This window comes from Antechinus flavipes, chromosome 2 (assembly GCF_016432865.1).
Source record: "Antechinus flavipes isolate AdamAnt ecotype Samford, QLD, Australia chromosome 2, AdamAnt_v2, whole genome shotgun sequence".
NCBI lineage: Eukaryota > Metazoa > Chordata > Mammalia > Dasyuromorphia > Dasyuridae > Antechinus > Antechinus flavipes.
The window spans coordinates 474837536-474854529 of record NC_067399.1 but is presented as its reverse complement, the minus strand read 5'-3'; the positions used below and the strand labels follow the sequence as shown (position 1 = coordinate 474854529).

The 16994-nt window shown below is 34.1% G+C and overlaps 1 protein-coding gene across 1 annotated transcript in view; it reads left to right on the top strand.

The window, feature by feature from the left end:
- WDR88 (WD repeat domain 88) overlaps positions 1-16994 on the top strand; it is a 209022-nt gene that overhangs the window by 129678 nt on the left and 62350 nt on the right. The gene's annotated exons all lie outside the window — the stretch shown is intronic.

Here is a 16994-nt window from a genome sequence, read left to right as displayed (position 1 = left end):
TCGGGCACAGGGTCTGTGATTTGCTTGGAGTGTTGCGGAGCCAGTATACTCGTCTCAGCCCCCCGACGCCCGATCAACTAAAATGCAAGATTTAGAGTCAGAAGTTCTGAGTTTATATTTCAATTCTGTTACTTACTACCTTTGTTATCTTAGCCAAGTTGTTTTTCCTAATATAGACTTCATCTTTATCTTTGGCTACTGCGAGTGTTGAAATAGATGATGTCAAAGGTCTCTTATGGTTTTGTGTCCCACAAGAAAACATCAGATTATGGACATGGTCAATGGATATTCAAGAAGAGACGTAGATAGGAGAGAAGGTAGGAATAAGACTCAAGAAAAACAGTTGACACTCATACTGTTCTTTATACAGGAGATTTAGGGATACATATCCAAATGCATAAAAATATGGTAAGAATAGGCATGAATTTTGACATTAGCATAGGTCTTTCTTGGTTTTTTATGTGTCTGTTTGTTTATTGTATACAATAGGTACTTAATAATGTTTATTGACTGATTATATTTATTCTCAGATACACATATCACGATTTAGTTTTCAAACTTGACATTGTCAGCAATTTAGGAGTCAATATCCTCCAATCCCTGAATAATAAATAACAAATTTGATTTCAAAAAATCTCAAAATGAAGGCTTTAACTGGTGCTTCATTTTCCCAAACTATCAATTGAGGTGAGTTTTCTTTCCTTTTCTTTTCCTTTAAAGTTAAATGACAAACTTGGGTTTGGAATATTATATTGGTTACTTTCTATAGAAGTGATTCATTTTCTTCTGGTGTCTAATATAAAGCAGTATTGGTAAAACCCAAAATTTGATTTCCTTTTCATGCAGCCTGTCATTTTTGTCAAATAATATCCTAACAGAGTCTCAATCCAAAGAGCAAAGTAAGAAGGAGAAGAACTTTCTCCAAAAAGGAAAGATTCAAGAAATAAGGGGTTGAGTGATTATGTCTACAATTTCTGGATTTAAGTGATAGTCACCCTCTATTGCTTCATTGGTTGGCTTAGGTGAAGTCATACCTGTCTTGCTTTACTCTTTAGATCTGAGTGACCCCTAGTCCAGATAATCTGATTATTTGAAGGGACAAGACAGTGAGATATAGTAAAGAGAGCCCTATTTTTGAAATAAAAGAAGTTAGTTTGAATCTCAGCTCTCCTACATACTAATTTATAACTTTACTAATCATCAATTTCTCTCTCAGTTTCAGTTTCCTCATCTGCAAAATAAAACTGTTAGATTGTGTGATCTCTCAAGTCACAGGAAAAAACCTCAGAAGCTATACAATTCTTCATATCTCCAAACAAAAATACCCTTCTCAACATCCCCAACAAGTGGTTATGTGGTATTCATCTCTAATTTTTATAATCTTATAAATCATCTTTGCACTGCTTACTAAGAAACAACGATTCCCTGATTAATGAATATTCAGCTACCTTAACTCATTCTGACCAGCTAATCCTGAAGTTGTAAGAAGAGGACCACAAGATGAATGAGAAAGGGAAAATATCTTTTGTTTCTATTATGTGTTGTTTTGAAGATTCTTTCATCATTACACTCCTATAATGAAGATTATATAAGTATAATACCTTGCCACTGGACCCAGATGTCTCTGGAGAGAAAAATGAGGTAGGCGACCTTGAACAGCCCCCCTTCAAATAAATCTGATTTACTTTCATGTCATGGCATCATCTCCCTGATGTCCTGGTCCTCTTTGAGAATGAAAGACAAATAGCAACTATAATAACAACAATTATAGCCATGTTGTAGATGAATAAACAAACTCTAAAGCAGTGCAATTATTTCCCCACAGTCAAAGGGTATTAAAATGAAGACTTGAATGCAGGCCTTGTAATTTCATGTCCAGTAGTCCTTCTCTCACTCCTATCCCACTCACCTCCCATCTCTCTCTGCCTCTCTGTCTTTTCTTGGCTCTCTGGCTTTCTCTCTGACTCTGTCCCCGTCCCTGTCTCTCTGTCTCTCTCTGTCTGTCTGTCTCTCTTTCTCTCTCTCTTTATTTTTTAGCTTGGATCAGGGGGGTCCTAGTACCTTGAATGTAGAGAATGGGAAGTAGGGAAAGGAGCACTGAATTTGTATTACAAGAATTCAGTGGGCCTGGAAAAAAAATTCTAATCAAGCTTTTATTCTTCTAGCCAAAACAAATCTTCCATTAGGAGTCAGGCACTGACCTTGAAGAATTCCCAAAGGTTCCAACCTCACCTAAAGTTAGAAATACCACTACACTTGTATGGCTCAAAAAGTTTCCAGCCTTGAGAAAGTTCCTCTAACCCCTCGCTACTACAGGGTTTCCTGGACCTTCTTTGTGTCTTGGATATCTTTGGCAGTCCTGTAAAGCCAATGAGCCCCTTCTCAGAATAATATTTTTTTAAACATTCATAATTGAAGGAAATTCATTTAAAGGTCATGAAAATAAAGATTATTTATATATATACATATATGTGTGTTTCCATGAATATGTGCAGATAGAAACATATGTACAAGCATATGTGTGTATATTAATGCATTTGTACATGTTCGTGCATTAAATAAATATATATGCATACAGGTGTATGTGTGTATACATAAATATATACTCTTTGTTTTCATTAATTTCATCATTACATTCACTACTAAATGACATTTAATATTTTCTCCAACATATAAATGTATATGTATATCTACATATCTATATATATAGATATATATTTATATTCTCATACAAATTCACAGATCCCCTGAAATCTCCTCACAGATCTCATTTACCATTTAAGATGTTTTGTTCTCTTGGTTGAAGGGAGAGAGGAGAAGGCCAAAGCCACTTATATTTCAGTCTTATAGATTTAGAGATGGAATATATTTTCAAGCTTCTCCAGGATAACCTTTTTTTTTTAAATAGATGAAGGAGGCCCAGAGAGGTCAACAGATTTTCCCATAGTGAACCATGTAGTAATAATAAGAAAAAGGTAGAATTTGAAACCAGATCTTCTTGTCCCAAACATAGCATTTTTTTTACTGTATGCTGATGATTTTCATAATCATAAAGCCTTTCTTTACATGGAAGATGGTAGGTCACTGGACAGAAGTTAAATTGCATTTTTTAATAGCTGCCAGGCAAATATTCTCCTTGACCAAAAACTGCATCATTGAACTGAGTTAGGAAAACAATCCTGATTACACCATGCCTTTTTTTTCCTTAGAAAAAGTCAAATAAACTTAACCTGGGGTTTCTCGAGAGATGTTTTATGTTCTTGTTGCCACAAAGAATAATCTGCCAGTAACAACATGGACGGGACACAAGTGTCCTAATACAAGCATACTTTTTTATTAGACCATGGGGAGAAAAAGAAGGAAGGGTGCTTGAGAGACATCAAAGGTCCCCTTCCTGTGCTTTTTGGAGGCAGGAAGGGAAAACCACAGCTTGTTTATCCCAACATTTCTGATCTTGTTAGCAGCATGAACTTATGGGGCTGGCCTGGCATTCCCCTGCTCGTTTGCTGAAAGGAGCAAAGCTTTTAAGGAACTGAAGAAATTGTCATTGGTTGGAGAAACAGATGCATTTGATTCCATTTCTTTCTGTATGTTGAGAGCCTACCCATGTAATGAGGATAAAAGGGTGGGGAAAAAGATTAAGAGGTTACTTAAAGTAGCCTCAAAAAGCAGAAAATATTCCAGAAACTGGCTTTGAGGAAGGGATGATATGTTTGACAAAAATGGCAGCAGGAGTAGGGAATGAGGCAAAGAGGGAAGGAGCTGGGGATAAAGATAAGGGGTGGGAAGAGCAGGGAATATTTCTTTCCAAATGACAGCTATTTGGGGATTTTTTTTTTCTTTTTGAGAGGCAATAAAAGTTGAGTGACTTGCCTAGAATCATATAACTAGAAAGTGTATGAGGCTGGATTTAAACTCAGGTCCTTCTAACTCCAGGGCCAGTACTCTATCCACTATACCATATAAGCTGATACTTATTCAGGAATGCTTAACTTTTTTTTTCATTTTATGGACCCCTAAACTATGGTTCTTTCCTCAGAATAATTTTTCCACTCTTTTTATTAATTTAATTTTAATTTGTTTTTAACACACATTACTTTATAATCATGTTGGGAGAAAAAAATCAGGTCAAAAGGGACAACCCATGGGAGAGATAAAATCAGGAAAAATAAGTCAACATAACATGTATTGATTTACTTTAAGTCTCCTTAGTACTTTTTCTGGATGCAGAGGGCATTTTCTAAAGTCTATTGGGATTGCTTTGGACCACTGAACAACTCGGAAGAAACAAGTCTTTCATAATTCATCATCACACATTCTTGCTGTTATTGTGCACTAGGTTATTCCTAGTTCTACTTGTTTCTCTCAGAATCAGTTCATGTAAATTCTTTTCAGGCCTTTCTAAAATCAGCTTATTTATCATTTTTACAGAACAATAATATTCTATTACCCTCATATATAACTCTGTTCAATCATTCCCATTTGATGGGCATCTACTTATGTTCCAATGCTTTGCAACCACAAACAGAGTTGCTATAAACATCTTTGCACATGTGGGTCCTTTTCCATCCTTTATGATTTCCTTGGGAATGGCACTTCTGGGTCAAAGGGTATGCACAGTCTTATAGTATTATAGCTTTGGGGGGATGGTTCCAGAATGCATTCCAGAATGGTTGGATCATTTCACAACTCTACCAACAATGTATTAATGTCCCAGTTTTCCCACATCCCCTGCAACATTTATCATTATCTTTTCCTGTCATCTTAGCCTATCTGAGAAATGTAAGATGATATCTCATAGTTGTTTTAATTTGCATTTCTCTAGTCAATAGTAATTTAGAGCATTTTTCATATAACTATAAATGTCAGAATAACTTTTAAAATTTAAAATTGGTAGAAATGGTAAATTTCAATCAGAATTTGAAGATAAAATTTTTCCCATTCAAGTTCAAAGATCCCCTGAAATCTACCTATAGAGCCCTTGGAGAGTCATGGATCTCAAATTAAGAATACCTTTTATAGAGTCTCATACAATAAGTTTTAATTGCTGGAGCACTTCAGACTCATGGAAGCAAGGCCAGGCTGAATCTATGAAATGTTTAAATTGTAGAATTTTTTCCTTACTCCTTAGTACAAATAAAAAGTAGAAGCAAGCTAACCAAAGTTTTCCTATTTTAATGAAATATTTTAAAATTCTATATATTTAATATGGTAAAAGCAAAGTTGGGGTCCACTTAAAGTAATTTTATCAAAGATTTAAAAAAAGATAAAATTTACAACTATATTTATCTACATGTCCATGTACATATGTACGTACAAGCATACATACTTACACATTCTGTAATAACAAAAATAAACTGAAAAGAGAAGATTTACCTGATTTTGCCACAACAACCTACCTTTACAAAAACTTCAATAGCCTTTTTGTGAGAGCCAGTTTTGTACATAACAGAATCTAATATATCCTGTGTATTGCAAGCACTCAATAAATGTTGGGGGTTTAGTTGTGTACAAAGTCAGTCTAAGTAAATGAAGTCTGAATTAATACAGTTTCTATGTATTTCAGTTATCAAATTACAATGAGATAAAACAGTAATACAGTGTAATATACTTACAGCCTTTATGTATATTCCAGAGTACTAATATTGATATTCTTTTTTTCCCCATTAGTCTCCATAATTAAAATGATCATTAAGTATTGGGCAACTACTCCAAACGTAGCCCAACTTATTGTCAGATAACATATTAACTAAGCATGTATTAAAAGCCTTTTATTTTGTCTCATTTATTTTTTTTTCATTTAAATGAGATTATATTTGTAAAAGATTTAAGATAGAGCCTGGTTACATAGTATGTGCTATTACTGCTATCAAAAGAAGACCTTTCTTGTCAGAAATTATGGCCACTGGTTTAGCTTTCAAGAACATAGGATGGAACATTGTGAGAAGGTAATAGTGTAGACCAGAAATTTCTAGGTTTTCCAGATTCCTTCCAAACAGAAAGAAAATCACCACAAAATTAATGTAGAACAAAAAAAGTGAAGGATTAAAGTAACTGTTCTCTTAAGACAACTTGAGAAGGCTTCAAAAAAGACTTCAGGAACTGATATTTAGTCTAGACACCTCCAGGTTTACTCCACAGAATCAAGAAATGACAGGCCCTGAAGCTTCTCTGTCTAGAAACAGAATAAGTCTCAAGAAATTTCACCTCCACTTTCACCTCACACCAGCTTCAAAAAATTTCACCTCGGGAATTTTTACCTCACTGTCTGAGGAACTTTCACCTCACAAATTTTTATCTCCATAAAGTTTCATATAAAGAATAGTAGATGGCTGAGTGGGGAACAATGAAACAATCCCACTGTTCCCAGAAACCAGGCCTAATGGTACTGTTCAGAAGTTATTCTAGGCTATGACTGTGATTAAGGAAGAGTGAGTGAGCACATGCCTGGTGAATATAGTACCATAAGGAGCAAGAACATTTTGGAAAGAGCAAAACTGGCAGCCCTAACTACATCTTAAGGGAGGAGAGAATTCAGAAAATAATATGAAGGATCTTAGGCTTAGGGGCAACATTCCCCACAACTCATGATTGAAAGTTGATTATAATAAAAAAAAACTGCTAAAAACAAAACAAAACAAAATAAAAATGAGCAAACAAAGAAAAAAGATCCTGAAAATAGGTATCAATTTTCATATAAAACAAGATCCAGAATCATATTCAAAGTAAGATAGTGCAGTTAAAAAAAAACACTCCTACCCCAAAATAGTAACATCAAATTGTCATAAGCCCAAAAATTAGTTCCTAGAAGAATTTAAAAATGAATTTTAAAAAATCAAATAAGAGAGATTGAGGAAAAATTGGGAAAAAAATGCAATCCATGAAAATTATAAAAAGAAAGTTAACCAATTAGAAAAAGAGGCCCAATATTTTAAACAATAGAATGACTCCTTAAGAACTAGAATTGGGTAAGATAAATTGAATTACATTATAACATATCAAGAAATAACAAAACTAGAAAAAATAGGAGAGTCTAAGACATCTCATTAGAAAAGTAACAGAACAGATAAAGAAGAAGCAATATAAGAATTGTAGGACTACCTGAAAGTTATGATTTCTTTTTTTAAATAACTTTTTATTTACAAGATATATCGTGGATAATTTTTCAGCACTGACAATTGCAAAACCTTTTGTTCCAATTTTTCCCCTACTTCCTCCCACTTCTTCCCCCAGATGGCAGGTTGACCAATACATGTTAAATATGTTAAAGTATATATTAAATACAATATATGTATACATGTCCATACAGTTATTTTGCTGTATAAAAAGAATCAGACTTTGAAAGAGAGAACAATTAACCTGTGAAGGAAATCAAAATTGCAGGTGGACAAAAATAGAGGGATTGGGAATTCTATGCAGTGGTTCATACTCATTTCCCAGAGTTCTTTCCCTGGGTGTAGCTGGTTCAATCCATTACTGCTCTATTGGAACTAATTTTTTTCATCTCATTGTTGAAAAGAACCACTCCATCAAAATTGATCATCGTATAATCTTGTTGTTGCTGTGTATAATAATCTTCTGGTTCTGCTCATTTCACATAGCATCAATTCACCTAAGTCTCTCCAGGCCTCTCTGAAATCATCTTGTTGGTCATTTCTTACAGAACAATAATATTCCATAACATTCATATACCACAATTTACCCAACCATTCTCCAACTGAGGGGCATCCACTCAGTTTCCAGTTTCTGGACACTACAAAGAGGGTTGCACAAACATTCTTGCACATACAGGTCCCTTTTCCTTCTTTAATATCTCTTTGGGATATAAGCCCAGTAATAACACTGCTGGATCAAAGGGTATGCAGAGTTTGATAACTTTTTGAGGATAGTTCCAAATTGCTCTCCAGAATGGCTGGATGTATTCACAATTTCACCAACAATGTATCAGTGTCCCTGTTTTCCCACCTTTCCAACATTCCACATTATCTTTCCCTGTCATTCTAGCCAATATGACAGGTGTGTAATGGTATCTCAATGTTGTCTTAATTTGCATTTCTCTGATTAATAATGATTTGGAGCATCTTTTCATATGGCTAGAAATTGTTTCAATTTCTTTGTCTGAGAATTGTCTGTTCATATCCTTTGACCATTTGTTAATTGGAGAATGGCTTTATTTCTTATAGAGTCAGTTCTCTACATATTTTGGAAATGAGGCCTTTATCAGAACCTTTGACTGTAAAAATGTTTTCCCAGTTTATTACTTCCCTCCTAATCTTGTCTGCAATAGTTTTGTTTGTACAAAACCTTTTCAATTTGAAATAATCAAAATTTTCTGTGTTGTGATCAATAATGATCTCTAATTCTTCTTTGGTCCTAAATTCCTTCCTTTTCCACAAGTCTGAGAGGTAAAGTATCCTATGTTCTTCTAATTTATTTATAATCTCATTCTTTATGCCTAGGTCATGAACCCATTTTGACCTTATCTTGGTGTATGGTGTTAAGTGTGGGTCAATACCTAGCTTTTGCCATACTAATTTCCAATTTTCCCAGCAAGCTTTGTCAAACAGTGAGTTCTTATCCCAAAAGCTGAAGTCTTTGGGTTTGTCAAACTCTAAATTATTAAAGTTATTGGCTATTTTGTCCTTTGAACCTAACCTATTCCACTGATCAACTAGTCTATTTCTTAGCCAATACCAAATGGTTTTGGTAACCACTGCTTTATAATATAATTTTAGATCTGGTACAGCTAGGCCACCTTCATTTGATTTTTTTTTTAATTTTATTCCCTTGAAATTCCTGACCTTTTGTTTTTCCATATGAACTTCGTTGTTATTTTTTCTAGGTTATTAAAATAATTTTTTGGGAGTCTGGTATAGCACTAAATAAGTAGATTAATTTAGGTAGTATTGTCATCTTTATTATATTTGCTCGCCCAATCCAAGAGCATTTAATATTTTTCCTGTTGGTTAGATCAGACTTAATTTGTGTGGAAAGTGTTTTGTAGTTTTACTCAAAAAGTTTCTGATTTTCCCTTGGCAGATAGATTCCTAAATATTTTATACTATCCGTAGTTACTTTAAATGGAATTTCTCTTTGTAACTCTAACTGTTGGGTTTTGTTAATGATATATAAGAATGCTGATGACTTATGTAGGTTTATATTGTATCCTGCATCTTTGCTAAAGGTATGGATTATTTCTAATAGTTTTTTAGTAGAATCTCTGGGGTTCTCTAAGCATACCCTCATATCATCAGCAAAGAGTGATAATTTGGTTTCCTCATTGTCTACTCTAATTCCTTTAATCTCTTTCTCAACTTTTATTGCCAAAGCTAGCATTTCTAATACAATATTGAATAGTAGTGGTGATAGTGGGCAACCTTGTTTCACTCCTGATCTTATTGGGATCCTATTACATATGATGTTTACTGTTGGTTTTAAATAGATGCTACTGATTATTTTAAGGAAAAGTCCATTTGTTCCTATACTCTCAAGTGGCTTTAATAGGAATGGATGTTGGATTTTATCAAATGCTTTTTCTGCATCAGTGAGATGATCATATGGTTTTTGTTAATTAGGTTATTAGTATAGTCAATTATATTGATAGTTTTCCTAATATTGAACCAGCCCTACATTCCTGGTATAAATCCTACTTAGTCATGGTGTATTATCCTGGGAATGATTTTCTGCAATCTTTTTGCTGATATTTTATTTAAGATTTTTTCATCAATATTCATTAGGGACATTGGTCTATAAGTTTCTTTCTCTGTTTTCAACCTACCTGGTTTAGGTATCTCTGTCATAAAAGGAATTTGCTAGGACTCCTTCATTCCCTTTTTTTTTTCAAATAGTTTATATAGCAGTGAGGCTAATTTTTCTTTCAATGTTTGGTAGAATTCACATGTAAATCCATCTGGTCCTGGGAATTTTTTCTTAGGGAGTTGACTAATAATTAGTTCTATTTCTTTTTCTGAAATGGGACTATTTAAGCAATTTACTTCCTCCTCTGTTAATCTGGGAAGCCTATATTTTTGGAGGTAGTCATCCATTTAACTTAGATTATCAAATTTATTGGCATAAAATTGGGCAAAGTAACTCCTTATTATTGCTCTAATTTCCTCTCCATTGGTGGAAAGTTTTCTCTTTTCATTTTTAAGACTAATAATTTGATTTTCCTCTTTCCCTTTTCTAATCAGATTTACCAAAGGTTTATCTATTTTATTGGTTTTCTCATAAAACCAACTCTTAGTTTTATTAATTAATTCAATAGCTTTTTTTTTTTACTTTCAATCTTATTAATTTCTCCTTTTAATTTTAGAATTTCAAGTTTAGTATTTGATTGGGAGTTTTTAATTTGGTCTTTTTCTAGCTTTTTAAATTGCAAGCCCAATTCATTGATGTTCTCTTCCTCTGTTTTATTCAAGTAAGCCTCTAAAGATATAAAATTTCCCCTTATTACCACTTTGGCTGCATCCCACAAATTTGGGTATGATGTCCCATCATTATCATTATCTTTAATGAAATTATTAATTGTGTCTATAATTTGCTGTTTCACCCAATCATTCTTTAAGATGAGATTATTTAGTTTCTTTTTGCTCTTTTTACCCCTAACTTTTTGTTGAATGTAGTTTTTATTGCATCATGATCTGAAAAGAAAGCATTTACTATTTCTGCCTTCCTGCATTTAAATTTGAGGTCTTTATGTCCTAATATATGGTCAATTTTTTTATAGGTTCCATGAACTGCTGAGAAGAAAGTATATTCCTTTCTTCACCATTCAGTTTTCTCCAAAGATTTATCATACTTAATTTTTCTAATATTCTATTTACCTCTTTAATTTCTTTCTTATTTGTTTTGTGGTTTGATTTATCTAATTCTGAGAGTGCAAGGTTGATGTCTCCCACTATTATAGTTTTCCTGCCTATTTCTTCTTGCAACTCTCTTAACTTCTCCGTTAGGAAGTTAGAAGCTATACCACTTGGTACATATATGTTTAGTATTGATATTGCTTCATTGTCTATGCTATCCTTTAGCAAGATATAGTTTCCTTCCTTATCTCTTTTAATTAGATCAATTTTTGCTTTTGTTTGATCTGAGATAAGGATGGCTACCCCTGTTTTTTTGACTTTTATCTGAAGCATAATAGATTCTGCTCCAGCCTTTTACCTTTACTCTGTATGTATTCCCCTGCTTTAAATGTGTTTCCTGTAAACAACATATTATGAGTTCTGACTTTTGATCCAGTCTGCTATCCGCCTCCTCTTTATGGGAGAGTTCATCCCATTCACATTTATGGTTACAATTACTAATTCTGTATTTCCTGTCATTTTATTATCTCCAGATTATGCTTTTCTTTTTCTTGCCCCTCTCACCCTCTTTCCCAGTATTAAATTTATGGGCCCCACTTGTATCACACAGCTCTCCCTCTTTAGGATCCTTCCCCCTTCCCTTTGAATCCCTTCCCCTTTCTTGTACCATTCTCTTACTATTCTTTTCCTTTTTCCCTTTTCCTCTTCCACTTTTTAATGAGGTGATAGAAGATTCTCTATAAAACAAATATATCAATTATTTTCTCTTTGAGCCAACTCTAATGAGAGTAAGATTCACACAGTGTTCCTTCCCTTCTCTAAGTTCCCTCATATATGATAGGTTTCCTTTGCCTCTCCATAGAATGTAATTTCCCTCTTTTTATCTCCCCTTTTCCCCTTTTCTGACCCTATACCCTTTCCATTTCTACTTCCTTTTTATGTTATATCAGTAAAATCAAATTATATGTGGTCTTCATGTATATCCACAACAGAAATACAATTCTCAAGAATTCCTTTTACCTTTTTCTGAATCTCTTGAGTCCTATGGTTGGAGATCAAATTTTTGTTTAGACCTGTTTTTTTTTTCCTTAGAAACAAATGGAATTCATCTGTTTCATTAAATGTCCATCTTTTTCCATGAAAGAAAATGCTCAGCTTAGTTGGATGGTTTATTCTTGGCTATATTCCAAGTACTTTTGCCTTTTGGAATATCAGTTTCCAGGCCCTTAGATCCTTTAATGTGGATACAGCCAGATCTTGCATGATATTTATTGTGGCACCTCGGTATTTGAATTATTTTTTCCTGATTGCTTGTAATTTATTTTCCTTAGTCTGATACTTCTGAAATTTCGCCACAATATTCCTTAGAGTTTTTATTTTAGGGTCTTTTTCAGAAGGTGTTCAATGAATTCTTTCAATGCCTATTTTACCTTCTGATTCTATTACATCTGGGCAGTTCTCTTTGATGATTTCCTATAAAATAGTATCTAGGCTCTTTTTTTCATCATAATTTTCAGGAAGTCCAATAATCCTCAAATTATCTCTCCTAGATCTATTTTCCAGGTCTGTTGTTTTACCAAATAGATATTTAATATATTTTTGTCTAATTTTTCATTTTTTTTTTTTGGTTTTGCTTGACTGATTCTTGATGTCTTAAATGAATCATTCAGTTCTATTTGTTCAGTTCTGATTTTTAATAAGTTATTTTCTTTATTAGCTTTTTTCACTTCTTTTTGTATATGTCCAATTGAGTTTTTAAATGAGTTGTTTTGCTCTATGGAATTTTTTTTCCATTTCACTAATTTTTTTTAGGGAGTTATTTTCTTTTTCCAATTCACAAACCCTATTTTCTTGGGAGTTCTTTATCTTTTTTAATTCATAAATCCTACTTTCCTGGGGTTTCTTTACCTTTTCTAATTCACAAATTCTGTTTCCCTGCACTTCCTGGGAGTTCTTTACCTTTTCCAATTCACATTTCAGGAAGTTGTTACTCTTTTGCCTAGCTTCTCTTTCCTTTCCCCACTTTTTCTTCTAGCTCCTTTTAAGATTTTTAGTAGTCTCTTCAAGGAGAGATTTGTGTGATGGTGACCAGGTTACATCCCCCTTTGGGGTTTTGTCTAGAGACTATCTGCTATTAGTCTCCTCGGGGTTAAATACCTGCTCTCTTTCTGTATAGAAGAGCTATTGATCATCTTTTTGATTTTTTTACTCATTTTTTTTAAAGCCTGTAGGATCTGCCTTCAGGGCAAGGAGATTACCAGCTTCCTCTGCAGAGCAGGGATAGTTGTATGGACAGTAGCTGTCCTTCAAATAGGCTGCAAAGAGTGGCAAGGTACAGGAGTGCTCTGGGAAAAAGTTCCCTACTGGAAGTGATTAGGCTTAGGTAGCATGGGGCCAAGCTGCGGAAGTACCCAGTGAAGAAACCAGCTGTGCAGATTAACAACTACCCTGGGGCTAGAGACTGAGCAGTGAAAGTGTCCACTACCTCAAGCCAAAGCCTGCTGTGGGACTGTGAGTATTGGCAGTTGTCCAGCAAAAAGCCCCACATGGACTGGAAGTGTCTCTGCCCAGGGAAGTAGAGTCATGATGTCAAAGTTCTTTTATATATATATATATATATTATATATATATATATATATATATATATATATTTTATTTTATTTTATAATAACTTTATATTGACAGAATCCATGCAAGGGTAATTTTTTTTACAACATTATCCCTTGCACTCGCTTCTGTTTTGATTTTTCCCCTGCCTCCCTCCAATCCCTCCCTAGATGGCAAGCAGTCCTATATATGTTAAATATGTTGCAGTATATCCTAGATACAATATATGTGTGTAGAACCAAACAGTTCTCTTGTTGCACAGGGAGAATTGGATTCAGAAGGTAAAAACAACTTGGAAAGAAAAACAAAAATGCAAATAGTTCACATTCGTTTCCCAGTGTTCTTTCTTTGGGTGTAGCTGCTTCTGTCCATCATTTATCAATTGAAACTGAGTCTTTGTCAAAGAAATCCACTTCCATCAGAATACATCCTCATACAATATTGTTGTCGAAGTGTAAAGTGATCTCCTGGTTCTGCTCATTTCACTTAGCATCAGTTCATGTAAGTCTCTCCAAGCCTCTCTGTATTCATCCTGCTGGTCATTTCTAACAGAACAATAATATTCCATAACATTCATATACCACAATTTACCCAGCCATTCTCCAATTGATGGGCATCCATTCATTTTCCAGTTTCTGGCCACTACAAACAGGGCTGCCACAAACATCTTGGCACATACAGGTCCCTTTCCCTTCTTTAGTATTTCTTTGGGATATAAGCCCAATAGAAACACTGGTGGGTCAAAGGGTATGCACAATTTGATAACTTTTTGGGCATAATTCCAGATTGCTCTCCAGAATGGTTGGATTCGTTCACAGTTCCACCAACAATGCATTAGTGTCCCAGTTTTCCCGCATCCCCTCCAACATTCATCATTATTTTTTCCTGTCATCTTAGCCAATCTGACAGGTGTGTAGTGGTATCTCAGAGTTGTCTTAATTTGCATTTCTCTGATCAATAATGATTTGGAACACTCTTTCATATGAGTGGTAATAATTTCAATTTCGTGATGTCAAATTTCTATTGCCCCAACCTGAGCCCCACATTGTGTAGAGTAGAGGCTGCCCCTAGCTGTGCCCCCCTGCAATGCAGATTTGTGACTGCCCCAGCCCATGCTGCAGAATGTAGCTGCACAGCTGTGCTCTTGTCTGTGTTGAGTCACTTCCAATTTTGGTTGGATGTAGCCAGATCTTGTTAGGTTCTGGCATTTTTTAGAGTACTCTCTATCTTTGGCTTTAATTTCTCTGCTGGTCTACTGCTTTGTAATCAAGGCAGAGCGGTCAGCCTATAGCAGAGTCATCTCTGTAACTTTTCTAACCACAGAGGCTGCCCCTTCCCTGGTCCACTCTGAACCTTAGCCTCTGGTTCTATCCCTGCTTGCGCTGATCTGCTCCAGCCACTCAAGACAAACCTTTTCTGGTGATCTTCCAGATTATTTTCAGCTGGTAAGTTGTTGTGCATCTAATCTTTGTGAATTTTATCAGTCAAGCGCTATTTTTGTGACTCAATTTAATAATTGGTCATGAAGGTATGAGAGGAGCTTAGGAAGTTGCATGTGCCTTCCCTACCATCTTGGCTCTACCCCCAAAGTTATGGTTTTTAAAGAGGGAATTTAGATTCAATATTACAAGAAATTAAAGTACTCTGAAGTTTTAGAATAGGAGAGTAAAGTAGAAATAGAAAAAAAAAACCTACCTGAAAAAAGATCCAAGGAGGAAAACTTTCAGAAATGTCGTAGCTATGTTTCAAAACTCCCAAGTTAAGGTAAAAATGTTACAAACAAGGAAAAGTAGTTTAAATACTATAGCAATGCAGTCAGGATTTAATAAAACTTTGCATCTCTTACTCTAAAAGACTGTAGGTTTTCAAACACTATATTTTGAAAAGCAAAAGAACTGAGGTTGTATCCAATATTAACTCACCCAAAAAAGCTGAGTATGATCCTGAGTGATTAAAAAAAAAAAGGATATTTGATGAATCTAAGAATGTTAAGGTTTTGGTAACAAAAAGACCAGAACTCATTGGCAAATTCAATATAAAAGATAAAGAAGAGAAATAAGGAAAACATTAAAGACAAATTGTAAGGTACACATTAAGGCTAAACAGTTTATACAAACACACAAAAACACACACAAAAAGTATGTATATATGTGTGTATATGGAAATGTTAGCAATAATCCTTTTAAAGCTTTTTATTTTCAAAATATATGCATAGAAAATTTTTAATATTCACCTTTGCAAAACATTGTGTACCAGATTTTTTTTTCTTCTCTTTCCCCCACTCCCTCCCCTAAACAGCCAAGTAATCTAATATATGTTAAACGTGTGCAATTCTTCTATAATTATTTCCACAATTATCATGCTACACCACAAAAATCAGGTCAAAAATGAGAAAGAAAACAAAAAGCAACTAAACAAAACAAAAAGTTAAAATACTATGTTGTGATCCACACTCAGTTCCCATAGTCCTCTCGCTGGATGCAAATGTCTCTCTCTATCACAAGTCTATTGGAATTTGCCGGAATCACCTCATTGTTAAAAAGAGCCACATCCATCAGGTTTGATCATTATATAATCTTATTTTAATGTGTACAATGTCCTTTTGGTTCTATTCACCTCACTCATCATCAGTTCATGTAAGTCTCTCTAGGCCTCTCTGAAATAATCTTGAACATTTCTTATAAACTATAATATTCCATAACATTCATATACCATAACTTATTCAATCATCTACAACTAATAGACATCCATTCAGTTTTCAATTTTTTGCTACTGCAAAAGGGATGCTGTAAATGTTTTTGTACATGTGGGTCCCTTTCCCTTCTTTATGATCTCTTTGGGATATAAGCCCAGTAGAAAATTGTCTGTTCATATCTTTGACCATTTATCAATTGGAAAATGGCTTGTATTTTTATAAATTTGAGTCAATTCTCTATATTTTAGGAATGAGGCCTTTATCAGAACCCTTGGATAAAAAAAAAATTTCCCCGAATTTACAGCTTCCCTTCCAATCTTGTCTACATTGGATTTTTTTGTACACATTTTTTAAACTTAATATAATCAAAATTATCCATTGTGCATATTGCAGCGTATTCTAGTTCTTCTTTGGCCACAAATTCTTTCCCTCTCCACTGATCTGAGAAGTAAACTATTCTTTGTTCTTCTAATTTACTTATATTATGCCTCTTTATGTCTAGATCATGAATCCATTTTGACCTTATCTTGGTATAGGGTATATAGGGTCAATGCCTAGTTTCTGCCATAATATTTTCCAATTTTCTCAGCAATTTTTGTAAAATAGTGAGTTTTTATCCCCAAAATTGGGGTATTTGGGTTTATCAAACACTAGGTAACTATAGTCATTAACTATTGTGTCTTTTGAATCTAACCTATTCCACTGATCAACTACTCTGTTTCTTAGCCAATACCAAACTGTTTTGATGACTGCTGCTTTATAATATAGTTTTAGGTCTGATAGAGTTAGGCTACTTTCATTTGCATTTTTCATTAATTTCCTTGAAATTCTTCACCTTTTGTTCTTCTAGATAAATTTTATTATTACTGTTTCTACATATGTAAAAT